Source organism: Raphanus sativus, chromosome 6, assembly GCF_000801105.2.
Source record: "Raphanus sativus cultivar WK10039 chromosome 6, ASM80110v3, whole genome shotgun sequence".
In the NCBI taxonomy this organism is placed as follows: domain Eukaryota; kingdom Viridiplantae; phylum Streptophyta; class Magnoliopsida; order Brassicales; family Brassicaceae; genus Raphanus; species Raphanus sativus.
In genome coordinates, this window is record NC_079516.1 from 29,750,805 (window position 1) to 29,772,169 (window position 21,365).

General features: G+C 40.5%; 1 protein-coding gene across 1 annotated transcript in view; it reads right to left on the bottom strand.

The window, feature by feature from the left end:
- The window catches only part of LOC108807639 (uncharacterized), an 11,356-nt gene extending 5,393 nt beyond the window's left edge, over nt 1-5,963 (bottom strand). The window contains exon 1 of the mRNA XM_018579904.2: nt 5,559-5,963. The gene's annotated coding sequence lies outside the window, so the exon portion shown is untranslated. The remainder of the gene's footprint in view (nt 1-5,558) is intronic.
- Nucleotides 5,964-21,365: the final 15,402 nt, after the last annotated feature.

Genomic DNA, 21,365 nt, shown 5'->3' on the forward strand with positions numbered 1-21,365 from the left:
GATCACCTCATTCAGGCAGCTCCATGATGAGCCTTTTTGTGACGCATGGGAGCGCTTCAATGACTACCAGAGAGAATGCCCTTACCATGGATTTGATGATGATTACCTCCTGGGCATTTTCTATGATGGGGTGGACTGGAAATACCAAGGTGCTCTAAACTCTTCGAGCAATGGAGACTTCATGACTCAGACCACTGATGGAGCGCTCAAGCTGATTGAGAACATGGCATCTAGCTCAACCAATGAGAACCAGGAGAGCGATCGCTCCAAAGAAGTCAACAGTGTACACACCCAGAAAATTGATGAGCTGACAGCTAAGGTCGATCAACTACTGCAGAACAACCAGGCACAAGGATCTGGGTATCAGAACACCACCCCGCAGAGCAATCAGCAAGCTGTTCCAGCCGCGAGTGCTCCAACTGCAGGGAACAGTCCGCCGGATGCTGAAAAATCTGAACATTATGATGCAGCAGATGCTCCAGAGCCAGCAACTTCAGGTCAAGGCACTGAATCAGGTTACCGCAGACATCAATACCAGGATGGACAGCATGTTCACTGAGCTGAATTCAAAATATGATACTGTGAGCAACCACATAAAGAGGATTGATGTTCAGCTTGCTCAAACTGCTGAAACTGTTAAAAGGCAGCAAGAGATCATTCGTGGAAAGAGTGTGATGAATCCTAGGGTTGAGCACTGTAATGCAACCGAGCAGAGCCGTGAGAAATCTGAGGAAAAACAAGCGGAACAACTGTTCGCTGAGACTGTTCTGGGCGCAGAACAGAGAATAGAGCAGTCTGCTAGCTCTAGAGTGACTGCTCCAGCTCCCGACGGATCTACTGATATTCCACCAGTGCGAGTCTATGTTCCTAAGGTTCCCTATCCGATTCCACCTAGACACCTGAAGGTGTTGCTTAAGGTTGATGACCCTGGAAAATTTGCTTTTCCATGTTCTATTGCTGGAGTAGAATTTGAGGAAGCTTTTTGTGACTCTGGATCTTGTGTGAATCTTGTCTCAAAGGCGATTGTAGACAAGTTAGGCATTGCTGATGTTGAGCCTTCTAAGGTGACTCTGACTTTTGCGAACTCTTCCAGAGCAATTCCTTATGGCACTATTCGCAACCTTCCTGTCCAAGTTGGGGAATGTGTTCTCCATACTGAATTTCAGGTTGTTGAGATGAACAAGGATCATGAGATGCCTTTGATCTTAGGAAGGACATTTATGGCTACAGTGGGAGCAATCGTTGATATGCCTAATAAAAGAGTCTCCTTCTCCCACATCAACAAGAATGTCTTCTATCAGGCTGTTCCCACCAGATTTCAGAAACTACACGCCTCTTGCATCTCAGTGTTTAGTGGAGAAAAGCTGAAGGTTGTTCCAAGGAAGGAGCTTGGTAAAAACGGTGAGTTCAAGGAAGTTCTGAATAGAGATCCTCACAATGATACCAAGAAACTCAGTGGGAATGCAAGGGTGAAAGAGAAAGTCCAGAAGAAAAGGGTCAAAGGAGATCCTACTATGACTTTGACACCTCACTGGTGTGATGAGAAATCCATTGAGTATGAGGTAAAGTGCAAGGGTACCTCTAAACATTTCTCTAAAGTCAGAGTTATTCTCACTGATGAGCTGAAAGTGAAAGGAGAAGCTGCTATGAAAGGGTTGTTGAGCAGAGTTTTGAAGCTGAACATGTCTGATTGTGGAGCTTGTTTTGGAACAAGCCCTCATGCTCAACCCGACTGATCCATGTCACCAAGTCAAGCTAATGACTCTAACCAAGCGCTTGGTGGGAGGCAACCCACTGGTAAGTGTAAATATAACTTGGTTTTGTTTTTGTTTGCTTATTTTCGTTTTAGTTTATTGAGTTTCAGGTCAAAAAGCAGAAAAATTCGAGATACTTCGAAACATTCTGGGTTGCAGAAACGGATCTTCCTGTTCTGCAGGAGCCAAGAACAACCGCCCAGGTGAAAATCTGGCGACAGAACACCCAAAATTTTTCGGAGCACCCGCTCCAGGTAAGTATCTCGACCAAAAAAATTGTAAATTCTTGTTTTCACCTTCTCTCTGATTTATTTTCACACCGAGACGTTGTGAAGTAAGTCTGGGGGAGGGTCTTCGTCGTTTACTAACTCGTTTTTTTCTTTTGTTTTTCTCTTGAGTCAGTTTGAGTTAGTTTTTAGGATCGAGTCAGTCAAACTTTTGTGGGAATTAGGACCTTATTCTGTGTTGATCACTAACCACCTCGTGCTTTAGTTGTCTTATTCAGTGACCTTAGCAGTGGCGAAAGACACACATGTGGACCCGGAACACCCTGACATATCTCACTTGATTCTCCAAAAGTTCTCAGCCGATCAGGTTACACTGGGTAGACTTAACTCCAAATAACTTGAACCTAATCTTGACTGAAATTCTTCTTGTTATGGGCACTAGATCAGGGAAACGAGAACTACACTCAGGACTTCTTATTCTTTCTATCCATCTTGCTGTTCCTGAGTGGCTAGCTCATCTTTAGCTAGTTCCCACCCTGAACCTTAGCCTTTATTCCACCTTCATGCATTTGTTTTTCAGTGTTATATGTGCAGATATGTGCAAAAAGGTCGGAGAGGAAAGGATCGACGCAGCCTCTTACTCGTTACTGCTGCGCAGATTCAGTCAAAAGGAGAACAAGCAGATTAAGGGAGCAACCGCTCCATAACCAATGAGCTGTGCAAGAACATGGGTGGAGAACCAGAATGATTTGAACCAGAAGAACCTCCAGTGGCAATCCAAACATCACATGTTACCTCCTTCTTCGTCACCCCACCATCTTTGTTATTTGAAAAAAAAAAATCTATCTTTTATTTTATTTAGCATATGGTGATGGAGAAGGAGAAGAATTCAGGATACATGAGCCATTGGGAAGGTCGAGCAGAAGAGTAGGTATCAATATGAAGGGATGAGGAGCAGACAGATGAGCGGAGCAGTCTGATGATTGTTCCCGAACGAAAAGAACAGTCGCTCCTGAGATAGCAAAACGAGTAAGGGGCTGTGGACATCAATGGAGCCGTCCTCTCACGACTATTTTGCGCGATATCCTGCATCCACTACGAAAAGTTGGTAGCCCCGAAACACTCTTTAGCTTCACCATAAAATTAGCCTGTTCCACACATAGCCCGTCTACCCTGAATAGTGCCTGTGATGAGAAGCTCACGCTGCTTTTAAATGAATGTAAGGAGTTCTGTCTCGATAGTGTTGCTTTTTCAGGATTGAGATGTAGAGTATGGAGCTGATTTTCGAACAGCAGTCAGTGGGGTTCTGGTAAGGGTGTGTTGTCCTAGTTTACTGCTTGTATGGTTCAGAGATTCGTGGTTAAGGTATGGTTGCTGAGAATAGGAGAGTTCCCACACTTTCAAACCTTTCTCCCTGTTCTTGATACTTGGTCTTGTTCGAGGACAAACAAGGATATAAGTCTGGGGGAATTGATATATGGTGTTTTATACATCATTGTATATATGTTTTCTAATTGGTTTTCAAGTCTTTATCAAGTCTTTCTAGTCCTTTTCGAGTCATTACAGGTCTGGAGTTGCACTGGATGGGAGATGGACCTGCTGGAACAAAAGAAGCAGAAAACAATGCAGTTTGGTAATTTTCACGCAGAACAGTCTGATGACTGTTCCCGATCAAACGGAACAAGCAGACGGAGTGATCCCGCGGTTGTTCCCGACGAATAAGGAAAATACAACATCTCGGGATTTGCCCTAATTATCCTCTTTTTCTCTCTGGCCGCCTGTGGCTTTTGATATAACTTCTTTTTCTATTTTTCTACATTCTTCTACGCTATTCTAGACATAGAGAAACAGACCCGAAGACTCGATTGTTGGGATTTACTTATTTGTAAAGGGAGAAGGATCTCTACACTCTTGAGAAGAATCCTGAACCCTATCTCATTTATTTTATTGATTCAGCATGTTTTCTTCATCTGTTATATCTGTGTTCTCAGTTGCTATGGCTGAGTAGTCGGCTAGCTTGTCTAGGGTTCTAGGGTGCTGATTTCGTGAGCTAAACATAGATAAGTGAATCACTCGAGTGTCTTCATTCATAACTGTTCTTATTGCTTGCATTAAACTGGCCGCTTAATGTTAGATCATAGGTTTAACCTGTTCATTAACCGTGTAATAGGTTGCTAGATCTGTTTTGAATGAGCATTGCATCCCTAATCAGCAAAAGTATATATTAGGGTGTTTTGTGAACCTATCGGACTTGATCTCTATTGCTTGCGATCGCTTCTCACCTCAACGACAGTTAGACGGTGAGATCGATCAGCATAGGGAGCAGTACCACGACAGTGGGCTGTTCTACTTGAGTGATCCGAGTTCTAGACTGTTCTTATTAGCACTTGAATAATTGTTCAGCTCACAAGTTTTAGCACCCGATGAAGAAACTCTAGGCTGGCTTTTCTTTAAATTGAATTTACATTTACATTATTTGTTGCTTGTCACATTACCCTCAATCAAAACCCTCATATTGTTTTAGCTTGATATTGATCCCATAAAAATAAAGTGTAATAGTTGGTCTCTGTGGATTCGATCCTAAAGTGCTACATCGACATACCATTCGATTGTGGTAGTGTGCACATTAGGTTAATTGGTGTGCGTGAACACGAATACCAATCACTCAAACGGACTTGGGGATATGAACTCGCCAAAAGGGAGAACTGATGGGATGAATGGTGACACAAAGGGTTGCGGAAGGCCCAATGATACTACCAGAGGTGAACTCCGAAGAGAACTGATGGATTGAACGGTGACACAAAGGGTTGCGGAATGACCCAATGATACTACCAGAGGTGCTTGATTGTCGCCTGATATGACTCACAGGTCCGACAAGGAAGCAAACTCGATCTGTTGCCGGATGTGACACACCGGTCCAACGAGAAAGAGAGAGTTACTTGGAGCTAACCACACCAAGAACAAGAAAAATGAGATACCCTCTCAAGGTTCCAAAAATAATCACTCAAAACTTATTTTATTTCATTGATCAAATGGCCTTTATATAATAGGCAAAGCATACAAAAGGTTTAGTCAAAACCTAGAAACTTGTAAACTAATAAATATTGTAGACTTGACTAAAGACCAAAGACCAAAGACCAAAGACTTTTGACTGAACTTGGGAAATTGTGCTCGCGAAACTCATCAGCTGGTCGTGTCTTTTGCATGATCGACGGTCTCTGAATTGCTGTCAGATTTATATATTATTCGACCATGGCTTGCATTTTCTTGTTGGGCCCTTCTTTCTTTGGGCTGAATCATAAATCATCAAGCCCATCTCGTTTGATCCAAACACATAAGCCAAGCTTTCTTGATTTGTTTCTGCTGCGGATTCATGGCACATCAGTCCCTCATTCTTTAAAAAGATTTGCCCTCAAATCTGTTTTTCTTTAGCTTCAGATAGAATGATCTCTTGGCTTTTCGTAGAACTCTTTTTTTTTCTTTTTTTAGAAAAGAAGATGAAAGGTAGAAGATGGATGAAGAAGATGGAAAGATGAGAAAAATGAACAGACAAGTACCGGTTGAGTGGCTCTAATACCACTTGATAAGATCCTATGATGCTGCTCTGGAAAAGATGGGATAATCCTTGCAGAAACGAATCAAAAGACTCAAGTTTCTCAAGGCATGTGGATTGATTGATGATTCAAAGAGTTGCGGAAGAGACTCCTTGACACTTTTAGATGGCTAGATTGGATATGACACACCTCCTTAGACACCTAGGGCTGCTGGATATTACACACCAACAAGAGAATTTCTCAGAGAGAATTCACAAATAAGAACACAAGTTTTTGACTGAAAAGATGATTCTTTTATTACTCAATTTCGTGCCTATTATATAGGAGAGATGGCTGTACATGCACAGCATCTCGAAAACATAAGAAAGGAGTAAAACAAAGGCTCCTCTCGAAAATACAACAAAGACCAACTTAAAGACTAAATGTTTTCGAAAACAAAGACTTAAAAACATAGCTTAATATATAACATAATGTCTTCATGTGGACAGACCAAGATCAATCATCTAAGAGATAGGAAAAGTAGACTTGTGGCCTCGTTAAAAACCGTCCTTTGGAAAACCCAGTGGGACAAAACCAAAGGTTAGGAAAAGAGCACACACAAGCTACTTGCCTAGATGATGATCAGCTCTAAGGTGGAGTAGCTTGAATGATGGTTAAGGTGTCTTGGATGATCAAGCTTCGGCCAAGACCAATATATTCTTCTTGTTTCCAAGCATTCTTCAATGTTGCATCCTCAGCTACAAGCTCTTCAGGTTCAGGTTCATGCTTCCATTCCTTGGTGCTTTCCATGATAATATCAGGTTTTTAAGAATTCGTAAGTGGGCCTCGAATCAAGTTTAGGACCCCTTTTGATACGCCCAAAATCGGAAAGGATGGCTTTGGCCGGGTGTTGGATATGAACCGAGAAGGCAAGGCACTTCTGGAACTGTGATGGATTGATAGGATCGTCAAGAGGTGCGGAATGACTCTTGATATACCAACGATCTAAGGCTAACCACCAAAGAGCGGATGTAGTGCGTTGGCTAACCACCAAATAACACACAAAGATGATTGGCTGACCACCAAATCAACAAGCCGGTTCACACCGATGAACTAGCTAAGAACTATCTCTCTCACTCAGAGAATAGAAATAAAAATGAAACCAAACTGAACTGATTTTATTCATGAATGAGACTACATATTTATAGTACTTTGTAGTCAAAGAAATAAATACATTTGTGGGGAAAACAATGCATAGAAAATGAAAATATTGACTAGAATGTGATAAATGAGTCAAAATGCGGAAACTGATGAAGTCTGGTCAATGTTGGCGAATTTGAGGAAGACTGGTCAAAGAAGACCCTTTGGCTATTGTCCAGGTTCATCCGAACATGCTGGTTCTGTGGCTGCTTGAACGAGGGCTGATCCATGCTGGCTTTCACTCCGGACGTCCACGGGTCGATACGGTGAAAGGCACAATCGGTTTGGACGGTTAGATCGGCACGAACTGATGGTAAAACCTCGGTTGGGTCGAGCTGGTTGACAAGATCGCAACTTTGTGCCGTGTCCTTGAACCAAAAAGGACGGTGCTCGATTTTGGTTCTATCATACTCTCCCTCTTCAAAAAGTTTTGTCCTCAAATCTGAATCATTAAAAGGAAAAGGATTATAAGCAAAAGGATTATAATCAACACAAAGCTCATTATGAATGTGGTCCGAGTTTTGAATGGACAAAGATACTTCCTTTTCTGGCTCGGTTTCAACGTTCTTCAAGGTCACCAACGGTTTCTGTTTGTGGCACTTGTTAGCATAATGGCCGACCTTATGGCATTTGAAGCACCTGGTAGAAAGAGCCTTACTTGTGGGTTTCACAGTTTTGCTTTTATCAGAAGACAACACATTAGTTTTCAAATCTGAATTTGAAAGAGAAGAAAGATTACTTTGCTGTTTTGGTGCAGGAGAAGCGTTGGGGTTTCCCTTCTTTTTGAGTTGCCGGATAGCATGAATTGCCTTATGCAACATCTTCTCCAAGCTGGCATAAGTCTGAAGCTCTTTCTGATCAAGCATATCACGGCTGCTTCTCTTGGTTTTGGTGAAGGGACGATCACCAATTCTGACCCACTTCTCATCATCGGACCTGTTTTGTCTCTTCCTTTGTTTCTGCACAAAATCAAACCTATTAGCAGCAAACTGTTTCTTATTTCTAAAAATTAATTGCTCTTTTTCCGAAACAGTTTTAAAAGGAAAGAAGATATCATCTTGTAGTGGTTTTGATTTCTTGAGAAATCCAAACATCCTGAAACACTTAACAAACGTTAGCACATAAAAATCCTCACACTCTCAAAGTGTTTAGCTCACGACTTTTAGGTGATCACTCAGAGTTCTTTTACTGATTCAAAGGATGATAGGCAGTCAAAATTCAGCAATCAAAAACCCAAAACAAACTTTGTGGAAAAAGAAAAGAAATGAAGATGAAGAGATTTTTTTGTTTTGTGTGGATCCACCTTAACTGTCCTAAGGCCGGATTTCTCCTCGGCCAGCAGGCTTTCTCTTCCACCACTCCCCCTCGATATCTCTTCAGAAGTGATTCAAGCCAAATTTTTGTTTCTTTTCTTTTTGATCTATTTTTTTTTAAATGGCGATCACAAGGGAGTAAAGGAACAGCCCGGATCCAAAAAGAAATAAGAAAAGAAAATGATGAAGAGATGAGAAGATGAAAAGAGAATGAAAACAAACCAGCCAAAGTGGCTCTGATACCAAATGATACGCCCAAAATCGGAAAGGATGGCTTTGGCCGGGTGTTGGATATGAACCGAGAAGGCAAGGCACTTTTGGAACTGGGATGGATTGATAGGATCGTCAAGAGGTGCGGAATGACTCTTGATATACCAACAATCTAAGGCTAACCACCAAAGAGCGGATGCAGTGCGTTGGCTAACCACCAAATAACACACAAAGATGATTGGCTGACCACCAAATCAACAAGCCGGTTCACACCGATGAACTAGCTAAGAACTATCTCTCTCACTCAGAGAATAGAAATAAAAATGAAACCAAACTGATCTGATTTTATTCATGAATGAGACTACATATTTATAGTACTTTGTAGTCAAAGAAATAAATACATTTGTGGGGAAAACAATGCATAGAAAATGAAAATATTGACTAGAATGTGATAAATGAGTCAAAGTGCGGAAACTGATGAAGTCTGGTCAATGTTGGCGAATTTGAGGAAGACTGGTCAAAGAAGACCCTTTGGCTATTGTCCAGGTTCATCCGAACATGCTGGTTCTGTGGCTGCTTGAACGAGGGCTGATCCATGCCGGCTTTCACTCCGGACGTCCACGGGTCGATACGTGAAAGGCACAATCGGTTTGGACGGTTAGATCGGCACGAACTGATGGTAAAACCTCGGTTGGGTCGAGCTGGTTGACAAGATCGCCACTTTGTGCCGTGTCCTTGAACCAAAAAGGACGGTGCTCGATTTTGGTTCTATCATACTCTCCCTCTTCGAAAAAATTTGTCCTCAAATCTGAATCATTAAAAGGAAAAGGATTATAAGCAAAAGGATTATAATCAACACAAAGCTCATTATGAATGTGGTCCGAGTTTTGAATGGACAAAGATACTTCCTTTTCTTGCTCGGTTTCAACGTTCTTCAAGGTCACCAACGGTTTCTGTTTGTGGCACTTGTTAGCATAATGGCCGACCTTATGACATTTGAAGCACCTGGTAGAAAGAGCCTTACTTGTGGGTTTCGAAGTTTTGCTTTTATCAGAAGACAACACATTAGTTTTCAAATCTGAATTTGAAAGAGAAAAAAGATTACTTTGCTGTTTTGGTGCAGGAGAAGCGTTGGGGTTTCCCTTCTTTTTGAGTTGCCGGATAGCATGAATTGCCTTATGCAACATCTTCTCCAAGCTGGCATAAGTCTGAAGCTCTTTCTGATCAATAAGCATATCACGGCTGCTTCTCTTGGTTTTGGTGAAGGGACGATCACCACTTCTGACCCACTTCTCATCATCGGACCTGTTTTGTCTCTTCCTTTGTTTCTGCACAAAATCAAACCTATTAGCAGCAAACTGTTTCTTATTTCTAAAAATTAATTGCTCTTTTTCCGAAACAGTTTTAAAAGGAAAGAAGATATCATCTTGTAGTGGTTTTGATTTCTTGAGAAGTCCAAACATCCTGAAACACTTAACAAACGTTAGCACATAAAAATCCTCACACTCTCAAAGTGTTTAGCTCACGACTTTTAGGTGATCACTCAGAGTTCTTTTACTAGTTCAAAGGATGATAGGCAGTCAAAATTCAGCAATCAAAAACCCAAAACAAACTTTGTGGAAAAAGAAAAGAAATGAAGATGAAGAGATTTTTTTGTTTTGTGTGGATCCACCTTAACTGTCCTAAGGCCGGATTTCTCCTCGGCCAGCAGGCTTTCTCTTCCACCACTCCCCCTGGATATCTCTTCAGAAGTGATTCAAGCCAAAAAAATTCTTTTTTTTCTTTTCTTTTTGATCTATTATTTTTTTCTTTTCTTTTTAAATGGCGATCACAAGGGAGTAAAGGAACAGCCCGGATCCAAAAAGAAATAAGAAAAGAAAATGATGAAGAGATGAGAAGATGAAAAGAGAATGAAAACAAACCAGCCAAAGTGGCTCTGATACCAGATGATACGCCCAAAATCGGAAAGGATGGCTTTGGCCGGGTGTTGGATATGAACCGAGAAGGCAAGGCACTTCTGGAACTGGGATGGATTGATAGGATCGTCAAGAGGTGCGGAATGACTCTTGATATACCAACGATCTAAGGCTAACCACCAAAGAGCGGATGTAGTGCGTTGGCTAACCACCAAATAACACACAAAGATGATTGGCTGACCACCAAATCAACAAGCCGGTTCACACCGATGAACTAGATAAGAACTATCTCTCTCACTCAGAGAATAGAAATAAAAATGAAACCAAACTGAACTGGTTTTATTCATGAATGAGACTACATATTTATAGTACTTTGTAGTCAAAGAAATAAATACATTTGTGGGGAAAACAATGCATAGAAAATGAAAATATTGACTAGAATGTTATAAATGAGTCAAAGTGCGGAAACTGATGAAGTCTGGTCAATGTTGGCGAATTTGAGGAAGAGGTCAAAGAAGACCCTTTGGCTATTGTCCAGGTTCATCCGAACATGCTGGTTCTTTGGCTGCTTGAACGAGGGCTGATCCATGCGGGCTTTCACTCCGGACGTCCACGGGTCGATACGGTGAAAGGGACAATCGGGTTGGACGGTTAGATCGGCACGAACTGATGGAAAAAACCTCGGTTGGGTCGAGCTGGTTGACAAGATCGCCACTTTGTGCCGTGTCCTTGAACCAAAAAGGACGGTGCTTGATTTTGGTTCTATCACCTTTGGGCCGTATTTTTGATTTGAGATGTTTTTACGATTTCTCCGATAAGGTTAAGTTTCCGCGATTTTATCGTAAACCAAACGGACGATTCCATTTGATTGAGAGATCAAGAAACGGATAGTCGTGAGTTGCGGAGAACGGCTATACGGATAGTCGAGAATGCATAGTTTTACGTCGTATCGTCATTTCAGAAGACTTCAGACGTTTCGGAGAATGATCGATACAGGAAAGCTCGATCGCTATAGCGACCGAACTTTGTCCGCAGCTCGGTCGCTATAGCGACCGAGATCTATCTGCAGCTCGGTCGCTATAGCGACCGAGCTGTAGGTTTCGTGATACGTCTGCTATAGCAACCGAGCTCTCGTTCGTGACCCGATTGCCATCGCGATCGGGTTTATGCAGTGGTCTGAGTTCCGTTATCCAAGTGTTTGAACCTATCGCAAAGTTACGATTCTCTTAGGATGCTTGTTTGCGGAGGTTTGGTCCTTTGATAATAAAGTTCCGTTTGACTTTAAGAAATTGTTACTTTCTTAAATCGTGAATGTATATCGATCGACGAACATGACAATTGCTCGATTTCAGATGATGGGTTGTTTATCAATTCGGGAAGGTAGCTAGATCAAGGTAAACCATCTAGTATGACAAGTAAGCTGCTTAAAAGGATTTATAGTGGTTTTGAATATGGTTGTTCTCGAAGTCAACACTTAAGAACAATCTAATGATTGTCTAATAACTGGATCTCAAAACAGTCAGCTGTTGCTTGTTCCATCATGAGAAAGCATCGATCGATGTAACTTATGACAATCAATCGGTAGCCTTTTCAGATAATCGATCCATGACTCGAACATCGTATCGATCGATTACCCTTCCAGTAAGCATTACCGAACAAGTTGATAGGTTCTCAGATTAATTAGGACAATTGTCGTTTTAGCTAATTAATATGATCATTCTAATTTATTTTCAGGTAATTCACCATGCTGTCGCTTACGCAAATTAAACCTAAGATCTAAGTCAAGGGTGATCAGTTCCTTTACTTAGCATTAAGTGCAACTAAAATGAAAGAACTATTAAAACACCCTAACAATCATGTCAAGATTAGCGATACATAAATCAACCTTTGGTGAACGTAAATCTAACAGTAAGACTACTCAGACATATTCATAAGAAGCATAATTATGATGGTCTAAATAAACTTTAAATAAAATAGAGTAAGAAAACAAAGGGAGTTCAAGATCTTCTCTGTTTAAGTTGTTCAGATCTCTCTCTCCAGACTGATATCTTCTTCTCTGATATTACTTCTCTCCTTGGTGATGACTTTGGTGACTTGCATGTAGCCTCCTTGATTGCTTATCTTTTTCTCTCTTAATACTCCTCTATTTAAATGGTACAAAAACCCTAAAACATGACCTAACAGGCGGCCATGGCATATTATGCAATTATGATATATTTTGGGTATAACTTTTAAATCTTCTAATCTTCATTAATCTCGATCAGCTCAGTATCGATCGATACAGAAGACTCCTAATCGATCGACTCTTGTGATTTCCATCGATCGGCCTTGATGTTGATATATCGGTCGATATTCTCTTCAGTGATCAGCTTCGCGAGTAATATGAAATATCTCCAGAAAGGTATGAAAATGCTCCATAATCATCACTTTATTCCAATGAGTACCTAAACCTGAAATATCTCTAAAAGAGCTACAAAATACATATAAAACCTTTGAAAACATATGAAATCTATAGGTAAAATAGGGTAAAATATAGAGTATATAAAAGTACTAAAAGAATTGAAGAATGAAAGGATTTATATTACCTCTTTCAAGCATGTCGACTTCTTCTAGTCAGCAAGTATTTGAGCATTTGTAAGCACTCTTGACTTCATCTTTATGTTCTTGCTTCAGCCACTGCTCGGTACACATTAGAACCTCGACCATGTAATGTGTAAGACAACTCCTATGAAGTTGAAGAAGCCTTCCACTGGTGCTAAAAGCACTCTCCGACACAACAGATGAAACCTGCATTGCTAACACATCCTGAGCAATCTCAGACAGAATAGGGAACTTAGACTGGTGCTTTCTCCACCATGAGAGTACATCGTACTCCACTCCTATCATCAGGTTAGGAGTTTCCACGGCTTCTTTTCTCTAAGGTACACATCCATCCTCTTGTACCCCACATAATCGGCAGCAAGCTGCATCCTCTCAACAGACTGAGTCTGAACTTGCTCGGATGACTGAGATGCCTGGTCATTTGGATCTGATCCGCCTCCATACCTTGCACTGTACTCCTTGAACAAGCTTCTCAATAGAGTGATCAACTTCTCCAACATATCCTTGTACTCAATGGTATCCAGCTCATACATCTCCTCAAAACACATCTTTGCAAGCTCCAACTTACTGGTAGGATCGAACACAGTAGCCACAATTAGCATCATGTTAATGTTCTTCACACCACCCCATTATTTGTCAAACTCATTCATCATCTCTGTCGCCTTTGACTTCAATTCCGGATCATAGCTGCTAGAGAGATCTCTGAGGTTGGTCGCGATAGTCACTATCTCACCATAGCATCTATGCGAGTTGAGTGAAGTTGAAGCTGAAACCACCAAAGTCGAGTTGTAGAAAATCATAAGAAACTGACACAGCTTGTCCACCGCATTCCAATCCCTTAGCTGAGGAGGTCCTACCCTTTTGACTCCATTCTCAAGCTCCGAGAAGTGATCTTTGTAGAGCTTGTCTTCTGCCTCCATTTTATCGAAAGCCACTTTGAACTTCTGAGCTGTTGACAACATTAGATAGGTTGAGTTCCACCTTGTCTTTACGTCCAGTGGCAAACTTCCTCTTGTAATCTTACCCGCCTCAACTTTCAGCTCAAACAAACTCAACCAGTAAGCGTGAGATCTAACGTACGATATAGCATTACAGATAGTCACAACATTCTGATCTATTTCAGCCATTCCATCTCTAACTATTAGGTTAATAATATGAGCACTACATCTCAAGTGTAAAAACTCTCCATCTAAGACAAAAGCCTCATCTGAACCCATACAATAAACATTCTCAAACTTCCTCACAGCAGATGTATTGGCCATAGCATTGTCTACCTTTATGCAGAAAATCCTATCTATTCCCCATTCGGACAGACAGTCTAGAAGAACAGTTGATATAGTCTGACCTTTGTGATCTGTGATGTGCTTGAATCCTATGATGAGCTTCTTGAGACTCCAAGAAGAATCAATGAAGTGCACTGTCACGACCATATAACTCGCACCTATATAAATTTATAAAAAAATCATATGATCAGTTTCGGATAAAGAATAAAATGGTGTCTATTATCTGTAGTCAGAGATTAAAAGATCATGGATTACCTGTAGTTGGTGACACCCAAATATCTGTAGACAGAGATACTCGTTGCTTGTTACTTATGAACCATTTCTTGAGTGCTTCTTTCCTTTCAACATACATCTTCACAATGTCTTTAGTTGCGGTTCTTCTTGAAAGAGGAGTGAAGACAGTTGTCTACAAACAGCAGACATATTATATTAGTTACTTTGTCTACGAAATGATAACAGAATATACATACAAATTAGAGAAACAGTGAATTTACCTTGTCTACGAAATGTTTCCATGCTGCACTCTCAACAAATGCTAAAGGAAATTGCCCCATCACCAGCATCTGATTGGTAGCTTCCCTAAACTGAGTCTCAGTCACCTTTGCCTTCTTAAGTTTCCCTTCATCATCAATAACTGGCTGGGTGTTTTTCTGTCCAGCTGCTCAAGCAAGATGGTTCTTGCATACTCTAAGATGTTTCATCAAATTTGATGTCCCTGACGATGTGAGACAGGAGAATGTGTCCCAAACATCTGATCTTGTCGGGAGGAGACGCTTCACTTTTCTCGGTTGAGATGATGCTCCACTAGTTGGCGGAGTTTCTTTCCTCTTTCCCCCGCTAGTCGGTGTCTGAATCTCTCCTTCACCGTCATTGTTATTGTTACCTTGGCCAAGAGTTGATGTTGAGTCCATCTGTAAAAAAAAATAAAAAAACGAGCCGTTAGAGATGTATAATCAAACAGACAAGCCATTAGAGATGTATAATCAAAAACAGATTTCAAATCAGAAAGACAACAGATGATGATGATACTATATGAAGAACAAGAGTCGAAGAAAGAGAGAGACAATACTTGAGAAATGATTCTTGAATGGTTGGATGAAGCACAAGATGGAGACAGTAGGTGATTTATAGTAGCAAGTTTGAGCTTCATAATGATGAAAATCAACAATCGATGCTGCTTTTTCGAAACTAGGGTTCGTCTCTTCGTCGCCTCGCCGCTGTAAAGAACTCAGGAACCGAAGAGATTCTCAATATATGTGTAAAATGTATAATGAATGTAAGCATACGCGACATGACTTTAATGCTCGGTCCAGACGGTTACCTACTTTGGACATCGGTTTAGTACCGACCCTATCCGTAATCCAAAATGTTGGGCCTTAACCCATTCGGTATTTTGAACGGATCTGTTACCGATCCGGACCCACGAGTTCGGCTCGGGCTAGGGTATGGGCTTCGGGTTCAGTATAATGCGCCCATGCATAATAAGCAAAAAGGAAGTTTCCCCTTAGGTGGTTGAACCGATAGCAGGGGTTGGACCCTGGTTACTTCTCAAGTAAGGGTCTGGAAGTTGAGGGCCTATCCGGAAGCTGGAGGAAACTAGTGCCTGGATAGTTTTCCCCAACAGTTTGCCCCTTATTCATTGATTTCATCGTTGGAATCAAGGGATAATTTGTGTTTTTGGACCTTGTCTTAGTAGTTTTCTCCTACTGGAGGTTGCTTCAGACGCCTTGGTTCCCATGCTTGATTTAAGCCGGGACCGCGATTGATGACTTGAGCAGGTGATCGCATAAGATTTGAACCTTCCAGACCTTTAGGAATATTTGAATTCCATCACGGCTTATCTTCGATGAAGAGAGGAGGAAGGGATGACCCCTTTTCCTTAAGTGCTTGGGACGTTCGGGCCTTGCTTGGGAAATCACTCGAGCGAAATGGGCTTTGAGAATAGGCCCAGCGATGGTTGATTTTCCCCTTTTGGCGCTCATTTACCGCGTGGCGATTCTACCGAGACGCGTGAAAGTCACTTTAGGGCTTCTTCCTTCTCTCTCTTTCATTCGGTCGAAACCCTTCACTTTCTTCTCATTTCTTCTCAAGACGCTCTCGGCGACTTCCCTCTTTGAAGATCTCTTCTTGCTCTCAATAGGTAGACGTCTTTCCTCTTCCTCTTTTCTTTTTTTGCTTTTGCTTTCTCGATCGTCTCTGATCATGTCCGGCGATACCCCTAGCAAAACCCTAGATCCATCCGCCGTAGATAGTAGGATTAAGTCTAGGGATTTAGACTTGATGAACTCCTCCTCCCTTTCTCCTGACCCCACGGCCGAAGTGGAGAGTCCTCGGTTCGATGAGATCGAGAACATCTCTTCCGGCGACAAAGCCGAAGGATCTCCGTTGATGGGTCTTGTGTCGAGAATCGGGAAAAAATGTCAATGAGTGGAGGAGGAAGTATAATCTCCCTCAAGAACTCGTCATCCGGATTCCGGGTCCTTCCGACAGGATTTTGGACTTTGGAGTTGATGAAGTCCTGATCTACGAGGGGTACTTTGAGTCGGGCTTCCGAGATCGCATCCCTTCACTGATCCCTAAGCTCTCGGAGTATCTCAACATTTCTCCTGGCAAGCTAACTCCTCCAGCCTGGAGGACTCTGATAGCGATCCAGAACCTAGGAGACCTCGAGAGCTTGATGTTAGGGGTTAATGAGATTTTGTATGCCTACTACGTTGCTTCTTTTCCCGGAGCGGAGGGAAAATATTATCTCCATCCCTAGTAGCAATGCTCTGGTCCGGGAGATCGATAAAGGTGAAAGGAAGCGTCATCCGGTTTTCAGTGGTAGATAGGCTGAGAGATTTGCCTTCATGACTCTTCCTGGCTTCTCTCCTATTTGGCACGTAGTGGGTAGGTTGACGTGTGTCTTTTTATGATTTCCAATATGATGCTTACTCGTGTTTTCTCTGTTTCAGACGTGACTCGCTCACCCATACCAGAAGGAAAGAAGGTTGCTGATCAGGTTCTTAGGCTCCTTACACAGCATCGTCAGGTCCCGTTCCTTATTAGCAAAGAAGTTCTAGAGCGTTGCAGCGTCTGGGGTAAGTTCTCTGTGTCGCTTTATCTTTTGTTGCTTGGCGTTTGACTTCTGAACTTGTCTTTCTCAGGTAATATATCAGGATCGACAGGAGAACAAGCATTGGAGGCTTTCACCAAAGCTATGGAGAAGCTCTCAGCTAAGAAACTTGCCCCCAAGGCCACTGCCTCAGGCGATGATGAGTTTCAATTCCTCAGGAGTAGCAAGCGCAAGGCGTCTGCCAGCTCTGCCCCCTCTGCTTCCAAAAAGAAGACCGAGCTTCTGGATCAGTTCTCAAAGTCTCTCTGCAGCCTCAGGTGGATTTGTCCAAGGTGCTGGCTGATCTCTCCTCTACGACTTTTCCGGACAGCGCATGCTTCCTTTTTGCGGGGTATATCCCGAAATCCATCGAGTCCATCCAAGGTGACCTTCTCCAGGTATAACATCTTGTCCCCTTATTTTTATGGTCCAGTATATTGGTTAATGATCACTGCGGCTTGTTTGCACGCAATGGCTCAGATTCACCATCTCGTGGACATGGTGAATGAGCAGCCTTCCAAGAAGGATGTGTAGAATCTGACCGCTCGTCTTTGTGAGGAGAAGGACAAGGCCCTGGCTCAGGGGAAGGAGATCAAGTCTCTCCAGCTCAAACTGAAGAATTCTAAGGAGGCGGAGTCTGTTGCTGCTGCGGAGAATGCCACTCTGACGAACCAATTGGAGGAGACTCAGGAGGAGTTATGCGGGTTGAAGTCTGAGAAGGAGTCCTTCGAGGATGAGAAGATGATGGCTGTAAACGGGGCTAAGGTGGCTGCCCGCTGGGAATTGATGAGGGAGTGGCTTAAAGAGTAGACCAACAAGTGGGAGCCATCGGTGGAGTTCGAGCGGTACAAGCTGGTGAAGAATTCTGAGGCTTAGCTGCGTGGATTGCCTCCTCCAATGTTTGATGACGAGCCACCCATCCCTGAAGTGGGTGCTGCCAAGGAGGCTTCCCCTGTTGTGTCTGATGATCCTGCCGCTTCACCAACAGCCTAACCTCTCCATCTCAAATACTCTAGATCTTTTGGGCCTTTGGGCTTTTGTTGTATACCCTTCGGGGCTTTATTTTCAAACCTTAGGCTATCGTGCCTTTTAACTTCTTAAGTATTGGCCTCCGAGAGTCTTTAAACTTTTTATCATGGGAAAATTGCCAAAACGGAACAAAAATTCAGCATGGTTGTCCTTATAGTATAAAACCATCATTTAGTTGTCCTTTTAGTATAATTTCTTTCATAATCCCAAAACTAACATTTGATTAATCTAATTAAACACATTAAACTAATAGAATTCAAAATAATAATAATTAAAAACATTTAAAAAGGGAAAATAAGAATAAAATTTTTTAATTATTTTAATAAAAATAAACTTTGTAAAACTTAATAAAAATTAAAATAAAAATAATTTACAATTTTTTAATGAAAAACGTTAAATCAACCTAATAAAAACAGCTTACAAAGTTTTATTTTTTATAAAAAGTTTAAAATGTTTGTAAACTTTTTAATTTTATCAAATATTTTAATAAAAATGTATTTTTAAAAATTTTGTTTAAACTTTTTATTAAAAACTTTTTGAAAATTTTATTTTTATTTTTATAAATTTTACATATTTTATAAAGTTTGTTTAAAGTTTTTATTAAACACATTAAACTAAAAGAATTAAAAAAAAATAATTCTAAACGTTTTAAAGAGGGAAAATAAAATAAAATTCTAAATTTTTCTTAATAAAAATAAAATTTGTAAAAATAAAAATAATTTACAAATTTTATTAATAAAAACATTAAATAAACTTATTAAAAACATTTACAAAGTTTTATTTTTATAAAAATTTTAAAACGTTTTTAATAAAATTTTAATTAAATAAAAAATTTAAACTTTTAAAAAATAAAAATAAAACTTTACTAAATTAATTTAATAAAAACTTTAAACTAACTTAAAAAACATTTTATAAAGTTTTATTTTTACAAAAAGTTTAAAACGTTTGTAACCTTTTTAATTTTATCGAACTTTTTAATAAAAATAAAACTTTTAAAAATGTTTTTAATAAAACTTTTAATAAAAATAAAATTTGTAAACTTTATAAAAAAAACTTTTCAAAAAATTGCACCTAATTTCAAAACACCACATGTTGTATAGATATGTATCATAGAGAACAAGAGTTTGTGAAAACAAAATCAAAAGAAAAACCATGGAAAAACCATAGATTAATGAAGAAGACAAGGGAGAATCATTTTTAAAAACAATTTGACAAACAAAATCGAAAATAACACGTTTTAGGAAGTTATAATATTTTTAGGAGATTTTTAGAATATTTCCTTAACTGAAACTTTCATTAATTTTCGCAAAAGTCCTGAACACGCTTTCTACTTTTAATAGACGTACAAGTTCATTGTAGAAAACACATTCCCCAAAATTTAGAATACTTAATAAAAGTAGAAGATGCATTCGGACGGAAAGTAGATAGCTTTACGATTAGTAGAATGCACATTCCACTTATTTAGAGATTTAGTAAATAGTGGAATGTGCGTTCTAAAAGAAGTAGATGAACGTGTTTATTTTAGAAATCGTTTTCTACTATACAATTTTCCTTAGAAGACACATTCTACCATTAGTAGAATGTATTTTCAAATTTTTATTTATCAACTTTTTAAAAAAAAATACCAGCTTGTGTATATGGTTGTTTTATTCATTTTTATATTTTTAGTATTTTTTTTATTCACAAAAGTATTTATTTCATTAGTTTTTAGAAATACAAAGGATAAAAATGAGAAAAAATTGGACAAAAAAGAGTTTATACCAAAAGGACAACACCCTTGTTTTTTTGTTCTTTTTTTGCAATTTTCCCTTTTATTTATCTACTTCTCCGTTTATGCCTTAATTCTTATTTGTATTTAGAATCGTTTTCTCCTTTCTCGTGAGAAGTGTATTGGCTCAAAGTAGAGGCATCCTTTGCAAGGCAAAGGCGTTTTTACTCCTATCGTTGAGATAGGGGAATTTCCTGATCAGGTTATGGGCCAAAGGGCGACCATAACCCTGATGAGGCCAGGTAGGGCCTGGAGACGGCTAATCTTTGCCCCTGTGAACCATTACTTCGGACCACCAAACTTGGAACCCTGTTCATGTGTTGAGATCCGAGGGCCTGGACCCCACTAGTTTTAGGGATACTCCGTAGTGCCGTTGAAGTAGAGGAATGTTCAGGCGGATGCATAGACCTTTAGGAAGGGCTTGGCCCTTAGGAGGGTGTCTAGGATCTGGCCCTGTTAGTAGATTGATTGAGACCTGAGAACATCAAAGTGTGAGATGTTAGACCTTGTAATCCAATGTTAAAAACCTGAGTTTTAAGCTTTTGGAGTGGAAGATCCTTACTTAGAACCCTGAAGTTCTAGCTTGGTTCAACCTTGAGGTTCTTGAGCCGTAGAACCCGGGGGTTCTTAGGGCCTTTAACCCTGAGGTCCCTTACCTAGGCCCGAAGGCCGGTTGCTAAACCCGAAAGTTTACTTATTGAACCCTGAGGTCCTTGAGTGCTATGGTTCAATCTTTGAGTCCGGGGACTCTGATTAAACTAGGCTGATACCTCGAACCCGGAGGTTGATACCTTGAACCTAAAGGTCTTTGGTAAATCCGATGGTTGGTAGTCGGACCTAGAGGTTGTGAGAACCGAAATTCGCACCGTCGATATATCGTATAAATAAGGAAAGTAGGAAAACCCTAATTTCCCAGAGGTCCCGGATTTCTGGGAGCCAACGACAAGTGACCAAATAAAAGCAGAAAATATGAAAAGATAACAAAACGAATTTAGAGAAAAGAATAAATCTTATTTCGAATTCGTGTAAGAGCGTCGTGAGCATTACAAGTGATTATAAGAGCTTTAGCCGCAAGTGCTGTCAGCGAGTTATCTAGCTTTAGCGACCTAAAACCTTAAACCTAGTTGAGTCGCAGCTCGATAACAAAATACAAAAAAGATGCGGAAACGGTTTTTGATTGATTTCGGACTGAACCTTATGAAAGGCTTCCTACGTATCCCTTTCAAGGATCAAGCCGAACGTATTTCAATTGATACAGCTGGACAAGAGATCGAACTGCCTGGGCGAGTTCGTCTAGTAATTGAGTGCCAGTCATAGAAACCGGACTTGTCGAGAATAAAGCCTAAGTTTCTAAGTGCAGCGAATTGTGAGTCTAAAAGAGTTCTCCTCTATGCCTCTCGCCTTGAGCTCCTTATATACTCCCTCCTAGGTCGGTTT